The sequence below is a fragment of the Mustelus asterias genome, chromosome 10 (genome assembly GCF_964213995.1).
Source record: "Mustelus asterias chromosome 10, sMusAst1.hap1.1, whole genome shotgun sequence".
Classification (NCBI taxonomy): Eukaryota; Metazoa; Chordata; class Chondrichthyes; order Carcharhiniformes; family Triakidae; genus Mustelus; species Mustelus asterias.
Genome location: NC_135810.1, coordinates 27,896,660 through 27,912,269, shown reverse-complemented (window position 1 = coordinate 27,912,269; position 15,610 = coordinate 27,896,660).

The following is a 15,610-nucleotide window of genomic DNA, read 5'->3' as shown; positions in this document are numbered from 1 at the left end:
GTTTACTTAGAGATTTCAGACTTTCTTCTGAAGAGTCAAAGACCAAAGAACAAAGAAAATTACAGCACAGGAACAGGCCCTTCGGCCCTCCAAGCCTGCACCGACCATGTTGCCCGACTGAACTAAAACCCCTATGCTTCCGGGGACCATATCCCTCTATTCCCATCTCATTCATGTACTTGTCAAGACGCCCCTTAAAAGTCACTACCGTATCTGCTTCCACTACCTCCCCCGGCAACAAGTTCCAGGCACCCAACATTCTCTGTGTAAAAAATTTGCCTCGTACATCTCTTTTAAACCTTGCCCCTCGCACCTTAAACCTGTGCCCCCTCGTAATTGACTCTTCCACCCTGGGAAAAAGCTTCTGACTAGCCACTCTGTCCATGCCTCTCATAATCTTGTAGACTTCTATCAGGTGTCCCCTCAACCTCCGTCGCTCCAGTGAGAACAAACCATGTTTCTCCAACCTCTCCTCATAGCTAATACCCTCCATACCAGGCAACATCCTGGTAAATCTTTTCTGTACCTTCTCCAAAGCCTCCACATCCTTCTGGTAGTGTGGCGACCAGAATTGAACACTATATTCCAAGTGTGGCCTCACTAAGGTTCTATAAAGCGTCAACATGACTTGCCAATTTTTAAGCTCAATACCCCAGCCGATGAAGGCAAGCATGCCGTATGCCTTCTTGATTACCTTCTCCACCTGCATTGCCACTTTCAGTGATCTGTGTACCTGTACACCCAGATCCCTTTGCCTATTAATACTCTTAAGGGTTCTGCCATTTACTGTATATTTTCTATCTGTATTAGACCTTCCAAAATGCATCACCTCACATTTGTCTGAATTAAACTCCATCTGCCATCTCTCCACCCAAGTCTCCAACTGATCTATATCTGCTGTATCCTCTGATGGTCCTCATCGCAATCCGCAAATCCACCAACCTTTGTATTGTCCGCAAACTTACTGATCAATCCAGTTACATTTTCCTCCAAATCATTTATATATATTACAAACAGCAAAGGTCCCAGCACTGATCCCTGAGGAACACCACTTGTCACAGCATCCATTCAGAAAAGCACCCTTCCACTGCTACCCTCTGTCTTCTTTGATCGAGCCAGTTTTGTATCCACCTTGCCAGCTCACCTCTGATCCCATGCGACTTCACCTTCTGCACCAGTCTGCCATGAAGGACCTTGTCAAAGGCCTTACTGAAGTTCATGTAGACAACATCCACTGCCCTACCCTCATCAATCTTCTTTGTCACTTCCTCGAAAAACTCGATCAAGTTCGTGAGACACGACCTCCCCTTCACAAAACCATGTTGCCTCTCACTAATATGTCCACTTATTTCCAAGTGGAAATAAATCCTGTCTCGAAGAATCCTCTTCAATAATTTTCCTACCACTGAAGTAAGGCTCACTGGTCTGTAATTACCTGGATTATTCTTGCTACCCTTCTTAAACAAAGGAACAACATTGGCTATTCTCCAATCCTCTGGGACCTCCCCTGTAGTCATGATGTGGAGATGCCGGCATTGGACTGGGGTAAACACAGTAAGAGTTTTAACAACACTAGGTTAAAGTCCAACAGGTTTATTTGGTAGCAAATGCTCCATCTGACAAAGGAGCAGATATCCACTCCATCTGACAAAGGAGTAGCGCTCCGAAAGCTAATGGCATTTGCTACCAAATAAACCTGTTGGACTTTAACCTGGTGTTGTTAAAACTCTTACTGTGACCTCCCCTGTAGCCAGTGAGGATACAAAGATTTCTCTCAAGGCCCCAGCAATTTCCTCCCTTGCCTCTCTCCGTATTCTGTGGTATATCCCATCAAAGAACAAAGAACAAAGAACAATACAGCACAGGAACAGGCCCTTCGGCCCTCCAAGCCCGCGCCGCTCCCCGGTCCAGGATTGAATCCTGAATCCAGGATCCCCGCCAAATTTTCCAGCCTATCTACATACCAATATCCTATCCACCGAGCTGTCCCTCACAGCTACGATGCTTTGTTCATTACAACCTATTAACTCACCCCCACCCCCCCATTCCAGACCATGTGATCTCCAGGGAGAGGCGAAAACCCAGAGTGAAAAACCCCAGGGCCAATATGGGGAAAAAAAATCTGGGAAATTCCTCTCCGACCCCCTGAGGCGATCGAAACGAGTCCAGGAGATCACAATGGCCCCGATCGGAAAATGCTTCCCAATCAGGCCCTGGAGACTTATCTACCTTGATGTTTCTCAAGAACTCCAATACCTCCTCCTTTTTGATCTCAACATGACTCAAACTATCTACACATCCTTTCCCAGACTCATCATCCACCAAGTCCTTCTCTTTGGTGAATACTGACGCAAAGTACTCATTTAATACCTTGCCAATTTCCTCTGGCTCCACACATAGATTCCCTCCCTTGTCCTTGAGTGGACCAACCCTCTCCCTGGCTACCCTCTTGCTCTTTATATATGTGTAAATAAACCTTGGGATTTTCCTTAATCCTGCTGGCCAATGCTTTTTCATGACCCCTTTTAGCTCTTCTTACTCCTTGCTTCAGTTTCTTTCTACTTTCCTTGTATTCCACACTTGCTTTGTGTGTTCCCAGCCTTCTAGCTTTGACAAATGCTTCCTTTTTCTCTTTGACTTGGCTCACAATATCTCTCGTTATCCAAGGTTCACAAAACTTGCCATACTTATCCTTCATCCTTACAGGAATGTGCCGGTCCTGAATCCCTATCAACTTACACTTGAAAGCCTCCCACATGCCAGATGTTGATTTGCCCTCAAACATCTGCCCCCAATCTACATTCTTCAGTCCGATGAAGAGATTGAATGTTATTTTTCCTTGATAAAGTGTTCAATAAAGTTGTGTTGGACCGTCAAATGACTCCTATCTCCATTGTTAATCTCACTGTGTAACGCACCTGAGTGCGTTCACCGCCCCCCCCGCCCCCGCTTTCACTTTACAACACCTGCTCTGTAATTCTCAGAGGTTTATACTGACTGTATTAATGCAAATGAGAAAGTCCCATTGCCTGAAGATAGCGTAATGCGGCAGGACTCCTGCTTGAACCCACGCGTTGCTCCTGATAGTTTCAGGTTAACCTGCCCCGTGCAATTCCAACAGCTTCTGCTGCATTTCCCATTTGTGTTTTTCATCATTACAGTTTTGTAATGAGCTTTTCTTTCAATAAAGCAAAGATTGCAACAGGGAATGGAAAGATTTCTTTCTGGGAATTTGGTTTAAAATGGGAGAAGGGGTGGGAAGGGAATGTTGGATCCTCCTTGCAGATCCTGTTAACCTGAGAAAACTCCAACTGGGAAAATCCTTTTTGCAGGGCTGAGCAATAATTATTACGCCAGCATATTTGTGAAATGAGAATAACCAAGCCAGCCTGAGACACGGTCTGACACGGGTTTCTTTGGCGGTGGAGCACTGGAATGGTAACTTATTTTGCATTATTTTTAAAGTCACACATGGATTTTTTTGGCAGCACCAGGACAGGAGACTCTGGCCAGCATTCACCAGTGAAGAAGCTCTCGGTCTGTCTGTGTTTGAGTCTCTGAGTTATGCCACTTTCAGCCACTTGGATCAATCTATTTAACCATTTGGAAGTTGGGCGCAATTTTTCTATTGCTTTATTCGATGTATTCAGGTGGCATGGTGGCACAGTTGTTAGCACTACTGCCTCACAATACCAGGGACCCGGTTTCAATTCCAGCTTTGGGTGACTGTGTGGAGTTTGCACATTCTCCCAGTGTCTGTGTGGGTTTTCTCCAGGTGGGCATACTTGTAAGGCCGTGGCACACTTGCAAGTTTCCTCCAGCATGCCTGCGTGGCACAGGACAGCGCTTGGGAACCACTGCTTTAGAAGATGACTTGAATAGATGCAATGTGCAAGGGTATGGAGAAAAGACGAAGAAATGACACTATGCCATCCATGATGCTTGTTTGGAGGACCGGTGCAGACACGATGGGCCAAATGGCCTCCTTCTCTGACATAACAATTCTGTCATTCTGTGATGTAGCTTTTGAGCAAGGATTTTGATAGACCATACATAAGTTAGTGTTGTCAATAATATTTTCTCCTGTTCAAGCTAAAAATCTTTCAGTAACATTCACCTAAGAAGAGCAGGATTTTTTAAAGAGATACAACCATTTTACTGCTATGCTTAGGAACAGGAATAGACTGGATCAGATTCCAGGAGGAGGATGATGAGTTGCAGTGAGTATCCACTTGGGCATGTACCTTTAATCATGAGCTAACACAAGTAGCATCATTGCTGTTCCTCTCTTTTCACCCATACACGTCAAGACAAGAGTGAGTAGTTTCACATCAGCTTCACATTTTCTCGATCCTTTAAAGGATGATGAAGCCTCAGGAGCACATGTCTTGCTGAGATGAGGAGCTGAGTGGAAGAGGGTGTCCCACCATCAGATATCCAGAGGTGCTGACAGGTGTCCCTCCAGCATCCCAGCCACAATGGCAGCCTACAAGAAACAAGAGCTGTTCCACTATCCTGAGTGGGGTCTTGGGTGGTTGACTTCAATCGGACAATTTTCCTTCAGGAGATTCTTCTGTAGCAATCGGACAATACATTCTGTGTCTCCTCGATGGTGAAAGTGAAATGTGAGTAAAGGCAACTGAGGATGTTCTGGAGGTGACAACCCATTTAGAGATGAGTCAATCCTCTGTGTCACAATCTTCTCAATCCCATTGCTACTTGACACTCTCAGTTTGGGATGCTGGTCTGTATATGTCCTCCCCTTAGTATGAATGTGCATCACTTGAGGATGACTCTGTTCAATCAGTTGGTTGTCAGACATTTAAATGCCTCCTCTTTAACACCAACATTATGCCCTCATAGCCAGTCCCTGGTCCTTGCAATTAAAAAATACTCAGATACCAAGGTCATGCCAAAGAGTGGTAGGTCTGTGGAATTCATTGCCATAGAGGGCTGTGGAGGCCGAGACGTTGAGCGTCTTCAAGACAGAAATTGATAAATTCTTGATTTCTCGAGGAATTAAGGGCTATGGGGAGAGAGCGGGTAAATGGAGTTGAAATCAACCATGATTGAATGGTGGAGTGGACTCGATGGGCCGAATGGCCTTACTTCCGCTCCTATGTCTTATGGTCTTATGCATCATATCTAATGAGAAGCACACTTCAGCTTTTCTATATCCTTCCTCCTATCCCATGGGGACTGTTCTGGTCTCCATTCAAGGAAGAAGTGGTGCGCCCTCAGACTGTCATGATGGGGAATGGAATTGTAGAGAGGTTGGATGTTCATAGTGAAGAGGAGGCAATTTGGGCAAGGGAACTGGAAATTGTTGAAATGAGGTAGGGCATCAGAACAACCACAAAATACGGTTGGAGAAGACTGTACAAAGGGGGAAAAATGTTGAGACAATCCAGGAACAAATAATTCCTGTGGGGTAGAAACAGGCTGAAACGCTGGGTCTACAAAGACTGTCCCATCTGTGAATTTTGGAGCAAGCTGTCTGGGTTGGGGATCTATAAGGTGGAAAGCTATGGCCAAAGAAATCTCCAGAGGGGATGAGTCAGTGATGTTCTAGAAACAATGGCTTAATGTTTGTTGATGGGATCATGGTTCAGGGGGAGGTAGGAAGATGTGTCTGAAAGTTTGTTCTAAGCCTCTGCAAGGTGGAGATCAGTATGCCAGACAGCAACAACACTACCCATGTCAGCAGATTTGATAACAAAGTCATAGTTAGGTATGAGAGGACGGAGCACAACATGCTTAGAAGGAGGCATGTTAGAACGGATGAGAGAAGCAGAGAAATTAAAACGATCAATGCTACACTGACAGTTCCCAATGAAAAGACCAAGAACAGGTAAGAAGCCAAAGGTTGGGGTCCAGGTGGAGGGAGATTATTGGTGACCAATGAAAGGGTCAGGTGGAGTGAGGGGAGGGGGGGGGGGTGGAATGGGGGTTGGAGGGAGGTTGAGGAGGTTAGGGTTTGGCAAGGGGCAACGCAGAGAACTCCTGCCCAAGTGAGAACAGGCAAATGCAATGGAAGAAGAGTTCAATCTCATACCGAGCCCAAAATTGATTGAGGTGAGCTCATAAGGGATAAATATATGAGTCCTTTGCTCAGCACAGATTGTTCAACAAGGAAGTCAAAGAGAAGGGAAAGTCATTTCAAAGAAGGATCATATTGGATTTGAAACATTACGTCTGTCTCTTTCTCTACCAATGGTGCCAGACCCACTGAGTTTTTCCAGCAGTTTCTGTTTTTATTACTGGACAGAAAGGTAATATGTCAACCAGCACTCCTTCCTCTAAGTCAGATGCTTGTGGATTCAAGTTACACCCTCGGACAAAATTCAAGGCTGACATTCCAGTCCAGTACTTAAGGAGTGCTGCACTGTCAGAGGTGCCAACTTTCAGATGAAATGTTAATGTAAGGCTCCGCCTGTCTTTCTGATGGTGATAAAAAATCCAATGGCACTATTCCAAAGATGAGTGGGAGAGTTATCTCTAGTCAATATTTATCCCTCAGTCAGCATTCAGAAAGATAGTTTATTTGGCCATTATCTCATTCCTGTTTGTGGGACTTTACTGTCCATAAGTAAGCTACTGTGTTTCCTATATCAAAACATTGACAGCACTTCTCAAGTACTTCATTGGTTGTAACGTGCTTTGCAACATCTTGTGGAATAGGCAGGAATGTGGGATTGAGGTTATAATCAAATCAGCCATGATCTTATTGAAAGGCAGAGCGGGCCTGATGGGCCAAATGGCTGATTGCTCCTAACTCCAGAGACCCACAGTAATATCTGGGGACCTGCGTTCAAATCCCACTAATGCAGATGGTGAAATTTAAATTCAATTAAAATCTGGAATTAAAAGCCTAATGATGGCCATGAAGTCATTGCCGATTGTTGTAAAAACCCACCTGGTTCACAAATATCCTTCAGGGAAGGAAATCTACCATCCTTACCCGGTCTGGCCCACATGTGACTCCAGAGCCACTGCAAAGTCATTGACTCTCAAATGTCTTCTGAAATGGAAGGCAATTAGGGATGGGCAATAAATGCTGGCCCAGCCAGCAATGCCCACATCCCGTGAAATGAATAAAAAAAGAATAATGCATTTGTATGTATATGTGTATATTCATGTGTATGAAACGTGCTAAAGAAATACACGTCTTTTTTTTCTTTTTGAAAGAAATTGGTACCTTGTTTTCCATCTCTTCCAATTTGTATTTCCATTGATATCAATTTAAACTTATAAGCTAACAGGCCGAAACTCTGTCACGTACAAGACTCAGCTCTTCTGCTGACTTCTAACAGAATTAAAGTTGTCAGAATCTATTATTCCAAGATGATTATACTCATCTAAACTTATCTTTCACTTTCTAGCTGGTCATGTTGGATTTGTGACTTGTTCAAAAATGAAATGCACAATTCTTTAGGGCCATTAGTTATTGAACTTTCTCAATGATAATCTTGGGATGTCAGAAGAAATTGAAGATAAGAGAAAATCCTGATTGCTAAAAGAATTTTATGCCATAATTAGAAAAGTTGACAAAGAAATAACTTACAAGAAGTGGATGAATAACATACTTGAATTTGAACAGAATTGTACACTAAAAATTAGTTTGGAAAAACATCATGAAAATGGTATCAAGAAAATGGCTCCCAATACCACACATTTGGGTAAAGTATTTGCAATGATTGTACCAATTCATGTGGGTGATTATCATCATCTCCCTATGAATATAGAAATAATAATAATCGACACCTATTAATGGAGCGTATAAAGCAAGCATCGCATCACGAATCCCAGAGCAAACAACGCGTTGACATGAGGGATGATGAGTAAAGCTGTGTGGTCTACTCCAAATGACATAAATGAAAGTAACTCAACACAATGGACTCTTCAAAATGCAAGCATAGCTTCTGCCCAATTGCTTGCCCATCATCGGAGCACTATGCTAAGTCGCAACAGTCACAATAAAAGCCATTGAGCCATTACTGAATAGGAGTAGAATAGAGCAATCTGATCAATCTAATTCTACCACTTTGTCTCAGCCCCCTGCAACTTTATTTCTCTTGTGCTCACCTAATTTTTGAAAAAATCATTGATTTCCTTCACTTCCACCTTTCTTGTCGGCAGTTAGTTCTCTGTCATTATCACTCAAGATGTGGAGATGCCGGCGTTGGACTGGGGTAAACACAGTAAGAAGTTTAACAACACCAGGTTAAAGTCCAACAGGTTTATTTGGTAGCAAAAGCCACACAAGGTTTCGAAACTCACCTGAAGAAGGGGCTTAGAGCTTCGAAAGCTTGTGTGGCTTTTGCTACCAAATAAACCTGTTGGATTTTAACCTGGTGTTGTTAAACTTCTTACTGTGATTATCACTCAATGCATAAAAAAAGTTTTCACATTCCCCCTGTATCTCTTGCCCAAAATCTTAAATCTAGTCCTTCCACTGACAGCTGATGGGAACAACTTTTCTTTGTCTATCGTATCTGAACCAATCATAATCTTGTATTAAATCTCATTTGCTGTAAGGAGAATAACCCCAGATTCTCCAATCCAACCTTAAAGGAAGGATCTTTAAGACAGTCATCTATAAGACTGTGTGAATTATATAGTGCAGAAGCTAGGCAATGTCAAAAAGAAAGGAGCAATAACTGAATGTTAATGAGATGTTGATGCTGAGATGGGCATGTAGAGGACAATATCAGGAATCAGCACATCAAGGATCAGTGAAGACTGTGGAAGCATCAAAGAAAGTTGCCGAGAAGAGATTGAATTCTCGCCTGCAGTTGGGATTATTCGGTCCCACTGCTGTGAATAGAGATTTGGCTGAGTGCCAAATTCTCCATTCTCACTGGTAGTGGTAGCAGGGCTTGCCAGACTAGAGAATCCTGGCCAGTATGCTCACCTGTTGTGGAGAGAGAGGGGAAATGTGGTGAGGTGAGTGATGGAGATAGGGCTGCCAGGAAGAAAGAGAAGAGACCAGATGGAAAGCTGCAGTGGCAAGAGACTGAAACACAGTGGGATTGCAAGAAGAATGGGTGACTGACAGGAGGAGATGGAGAAGGGTGATCGACCAGCATTGCGATGACCCCAAATACAATGGAAGAAGCTGAAAGAAAGAGGAGAGAATATTGTTGCACTCTTCAGGTTCACCATTTGTTGGTCCTCACTGGAACGCAGTTCACAGCTTCAAGTAGTTGTCTGCATGCAAGAGTGGTCACGCACCAGCAAACTCTCACAACAGATGGACAAAACAAGTGAGGATGGCCAATATGTTTCCACATCAGTAAGTTTGAATTTTCTCATCCTTGCATGAAAGGTTTTTCTCTCTGGAGTGGGCAGATAAGTTCAACATGAATTCAATGGCCAGGCGTTCAAGGTACCAAGGTCATCCACTGCATCCAAGATCATTTTCAACCATTCTGACTTTATCCTGCAACTGAATTTAGATGTGCCTGACCGAGGGAGTATGGCTGACACCATGTACCTCATAATCTATTTCACTTCTAAGTCACGCATCACCTACCACTTCATTCATTATAGTCTTCAAGGTCTGTGGTGTTGGGTGAGCGATGAAGCAGCAGATGAGAATAAGCTGTAAACTGTAAAGATATCTCTTTATGTTCAGCTTGAACTGATCAGTCAACTTTGAGCACATTGCACATGGAATTCTAGTTGATATATTGTCAACATCAAATATGATGCATGTCTGTGTGTTTGCGTGTGTGTTCACGTGTTTTGTCTTCCAATACACTTATTGCATTAATGTATGGCCTGCAAGTTTCTTGTAAAGAGAATGTATAGTTTAATCATTGTGTATAAAATTATGAAAAAATAATAATAATAAGAGCCAGTTGAGGGCAATATAAATTGAATGGTTTGGTATCAACAGCTGTTTGTAGAACAGGATGTGCAACCTAAACTTTAAACAATTGAAAACTGAATTAAATACCTGATTTAAAGTCAAATATCTGAATGCAATATAAAGACTGGTAATTACAATTCTTCGTTAAAGAAAAAAGGAAATAAAATAAACAAATAAAATAAACTGTGGGTTGTGGAAATATTGGGCATGTGGAAAGGTTTCATTGAATAGAATCATTGAATCCCTATCAAGCAGAAGGAGGCCATTCGGCCCATCAAGTCTGCACTGACCACACCCACCCAGGCCCTATCCCCATAACCCCATGCACTTACCCTAGCTAGTCCCCTTGACACTAAGGGTGTAGAAAGATAGAAAAGAAAAGGGCTACTATAAGATTGGCAGACTCTGCTAAGGTTTTTGTTTAATCAACTTAGATGCAGAATTCACTTTATCAATGGGCAGCAAGTTTGCTAGTAATTGTAATGTGGTGTTTTAAATACTCTGTAGTTTTAAAGGTACATGTAATACCTTTAATTAGTTCATATAAGTATATCTTCCATACATTTTAGAAATTAAACAAAGAAACTTAGATGCACAGTTAGAGAGTGCCCCTTTGATACCAAACACATGTTAGATACATTCCTTTAAAGCACCCAACTGTTGGAACCACAAGGCCATAAAGGAGACTTAATTGCCTCACCAGACATCTTATCAGAAACAACTGATACAAGAGTGAGTTTTAATGAAGCTGCCTTCACAGTTTCTAATCGAAACAGAGTCAGAAAGATATTAATGTCTTAGCTAACGAAAGAGTTATGGTAGAGGACTTAGTGGGAACTGACAAGAATTAATGGTAACATAATGATACCCCTAGAAACTGTAGGTAGTGATAAAAAGCTCAGTCATTGAATTGATAAGCAATATACATGTGTTTCATTAAGTTGGCAATAAACAAAACTTATCAGGGCTATAATTGGGAAATATCCTGAAGGCAAGATGAATTCTCCACATCCCTTAGAGATTCAGTTAGCTTCACTAACAAGACTATAAAATACTAATGGCTTTTGTAGGCCCCCATTATCAATTAAAGGATACCCATGTGAGACTGTTTTAGTGAAGATGTTTTGTGAGGCTGCTTTCAAAAATAGAGACATGGGGCCCGATTTTACCATTGCGTCGCGCACGAAAACATGGTAAAGTTGGGTGTACGGCCATTAACGTGATCCGCACCCGCGTCCACGCAGATGCCCACTTTACCAAAGCCCGAAAATGGCCGCGATCCAATTCGCGCCCAAATCGGACGCAACATCAATTTAAATGCATTTGCATGCATTTAAATTGAATTAATGAACTGCCCGCCCAACTTTATCAGCGTTTCCCCCTTTACCATCGCATTCGCGCGTCCAGATTCAGCGTGAAACAGACATGCTCAGTAAAGGTCTGTAAAGGCACTCCAGCTTCAGAAGAGGTAAGTTCAGCACTTCCAATGGCTCTCTGATTCAGATCGGTGGTAGAGGGAGGGGGGTAGGGAGGAGGGAGGCGGGTCAGATCATTCTCTGGTTGGGAGGGGCGGGAGTAGGAAGGTCTGATCATTTTCTGGTGGGCGGGGGAGGAGGAGGTGGGTCAGATGTATCTCTGGTAGATGGCAGGGAGGGAGGAGGGAGGCCAGATCGTTGTCTGATGGTGGGGGGCGTGGTGGGGGGGAGGCCCGATCATTCTCTGGGTGGGGTGGGGTGGGGGGGGGGGCCCGGTCATTCTCGGGGGTGAGGGGGGAGAAGGCCCAATCATTCTCTTGAGGGGGGGGCGGGAGGCCCAATCATTCTCTGGGGGGGGAGGCCTGATCATTCTCTGGGGAGGAGGTGGGGGGGGGGGGGTATGCCCGATCACTCTCCAGGGTAGGGAGGAGGCCTGATCATTCTCTGGTGGGGGGGGGAGTTAATTCTCTCCCATCACATTTCTAATTCAGATCATTCCTGTTATAAATGCTACTTAGATTATATTTCACTTGCTATGAATGTTGTTTTTTTCTCCCTACACCAGCAAGTTCAGAAGAAGTAGAAATGATCTTGTTACCATTTCCCAAATTATCTTCTAAACTTGGAAACGCAGCTCTTAGAATTTACTGAAAGTTGGCTGTTGCTAAACACAATTCCAAAGGTTGTTGAATCAAGCAACGGTTATTTGTACACACACATATATGATTCATTCTTCAATAAAGGCCTGGATATGTACCTCGGTGGATTTTGCAAATACAGGCAGCAGAGAGAAGGGATTCCACAGCTATAATAGTGCATGTGCACTTAATTAGTGAAACTGCCAAAGTACTCAGCTGTGAATGTGTGAAATATACTGGGAGAGAGGCCAGATGGATCCCTGGAAGGCGGGGGGGGGGGGGGGGGGGGGGTTCGGGGGGGGGGGGGGTGGTGGGGAGGTGGGTCCGCTTCCACTCTGAGAGCGATCAGTGGGGGGGAAAGGGGGCAGAGGGTCATGATCGGTCTGGGTAGCTGGGGTGGGTGGATAAGGGGGACAGTTATGTTGTGGGGTTGGGGCGATATCTGTGGGGGCCATCGCTCCTGCTTTTCACTCCCGGGCCGCTTTATCCGCTTTTTGCAGCCCGGGAGCGATGTGACAGCGGCGCGATTTTCAAATTTTTTCCTCACTGCGCATGCACAGTTCAGAGCTCCGATCGTTTCAGGTGTGCTAAGCCCCGCCCCCAGCGTGATTCGGACTCGCGATTTTGTTTTCAGGCTAAGGGCGCCTGAAAGCAGATTTCCAAGTCGGATCTGAATTGCACCCAGATTCAGCACTTAGAATGAAAATGGTAAAATCGGGCCCATGATGTCTGAGTAAGAGACTAGAGGACAGGCTTAGGGATGATATATTGGCGTATCCGACGAGGTATCGTGATCTCATAGATCAGGGTGGTTCAGTATTTTTTCTATTGGATCAATATGTAAAGTATGTCATTTGTAACACTTTTGATTGGATTGTGTCCAACTGACTGTGAGCTGCAGAATTGTATAAATCAGGATGATTTTCTTTGTCCGGTGGAGTGGTGTCATTGGCCCATTGTGTCAGGACTCTGCTCCCCTTGCTAGCAAGTAAATAAAGAAAATCTGTTGATTAAGTATCTTGTGTTAATGTGTGTTTGTGTTAAAGTCAAACTCGGAAGTCGAGATTTCGACAAGGGGCAACTTAGCATGGCTAATCCACCTAACCCACACATCTTTGCATTGTGGGAGGAAACCGAAGCACCTGGAGGAAACCCACACAAACACAGGGAGAATGTGAAAACTCCATGTGACCCAAGCCAGGAATCCAACCGTGGTCCCTGTGCTGTCAGGCAACAGTGCTACCCATTTTTGTGCCACTGTGCAGCCCCACGGTGGCACAGTGGTTCGCACTGCTGCCTCAATGAGATTTCTTAATCTGATGATTTAACAATTATAGAAATTTCCTGCTAACTCTCTAACGTGTTAATGTTAGTTTATTTTTTAAAAATTGGTTCCTGTTTGCATTGAAAAGCAGACATTTGCTGCCAAATCCCCAGGGGAAGGGTATACTGGGAAAAAAAATGAGTACGTTGTGAAGCAGGCTCCAATCCATTCATCTTTCGCACATAACTTGAGTGCATTAGGTCAGTTGCCCACAGACAATTGAGTGGGTTGATTAAAACTCATGGAAGTGCTGCTATAAATGCTCATTACTCCCATCAAATTACCACTATCAATGTTATTATGCTGCAACTTATCATTATGAAGATGATATTTCATTTGCTATTGAAACCAAGACAACATGACTAGTGTTCCATGAAATGTGGGTCACTGATGTTTAATTGTATCATAAAAAGAACTAATTTTAGAATACATCCCATCAATGAGTGAAGTCTAACACAGTTCAATCCTAACACATGTAAAACTCTCATGCAAATTGAGAACGGTAAGCAATGTTTTGGGGATAAGCCTCTTTAAGTGGGTAAGAGAAAAAAGTGAGTTGATAACTGGAGCAGAGCATGTTAGCCTATTGAGAGAATGGAAAAATTACAAGAATGAAAATTGGGATGTATCAAGCTAAACTGTGGGAGGCAAGGGAGGAGATTGCAGGGGCTCTGACCCAAATTTTTAATTCCTCTCAGGCTACGGGAGAGGTGGCAGACAACCGGAGAACAGCTAATGTGCTTCTGCTTTTTGGGGGGTTTAGTAGAGATAAACCAGGGAACTACAGACCAGTGAGTCTCACATCAGTGGTAGGGGAACTACTGGAGAACATCTGAAGGAGAGCATTTATCTCCATTTGGAGAGGAAAGACTTGATCAGGGATAATCAGCATGGCTTTCTCAGAGGGAGGTCATGTCTAACAAATTTGATTGCATTTTTTGAGGAGGTGACCAGGTGTATAATGAGGGTAGTGCAGTATATGCAGTTTATGTAGATTTCAGCAAAGCCTTTGACAAAGTCCCACATGGGAAACATGTAAAGAAGGTAAATGCACATGGGATACAGCGTAATTTGATTAAGTAGTTTCAAAATTGGCTCAGTTGTAGGAGACAGAGGGTGATGATAGAAGGCTGCTTTGGTGACTGGAAGTCAGTGTCCAGTAATACACCACAGGGACCTGTGTTGGGTCCCCTATTATTCATAATTTATAAACAACATAGATGTCGATGTGAGGGGGTAGGATTAGTAAGTTTGTGAATGACACCAAGATTGGCCGGGTGGTTAACAATGAGATTGAGTGTCTTGGGTTACAAGAAGATATAGACGGGATGGTCAAATGGGCAGATAAGTGGCAGATGGAATTTAACCCTGACAAGTGTGAGGTGATACACTTTGGAAGGAGTAATTTGACAAGGAAGTATTCAATGAATGGTAGGACACGAGGAAGTTCTGTGGAACAAAGGGACCTCGGCATGTTTGTCCACAGATCTCTGAAGGTGGAGGGGTTTGTTAGTAGGGTGGTGAAAAAGGCATATGGGACACTTGCCTTTATCAATCGAAACGTAGATTACAAAAGCAGGGAAGTCATGTTGGAGTTGTATAGAACTTTAGTGAGATCACAGCTAGAGTACTGTGTGCAGTTCTGGTCGCCACATTATAGGAAGGATGTGATTGCACTGGAAGGGGTATAGAAGAGATTCACCAGGATGCTGCCTGGGATGGAACATTTAAGTTATCAAGAAAGGTTGGGCAGGCTTAGGTTGTTTTCGTTGGAGCAGAGAAAGCTGAGGGGTAACCTGATTGAGGTGTACAAGATTATGAGGGGTATAGACAGAGTGGATAAGGAGCAGCTGTTGCCCTTAGTTGAAGGGTCAGTCACGAGGGGACATAGGTTCAAGGTGAGGGGCAGGAGGTTTAGGGGATTGTAAGGAAAAACCTTCTTACCCAGAGGGTGGTAATGGTCTGGAATGCACTCCCCGGGAAGGTGGTAGAGGCAAATTTCCTCACATTCTTTAAAAAGTAGCTGGATGAACACTTGGCACATCACAACATTCAGAGCTATGGGCCAACTGTTGGTAGATGGGAATAGATGGGAGTTCAGGTGTTTTAACTGTGTCAGTGCAGATTTGATGGGCTGAAGGGTCTCTTCTGCACTGTATGGTTCTATGATTCTAAACAATGTGGTACATTGAAGTGAAATGGAAAATTACGAGCGTGCCTATTTGTGTTAAAGGTTGGAAAGGGATGTCAAAGTTAGGTATGATGAATATTGTGGAATGCCATGTACTTTAATAAAGTG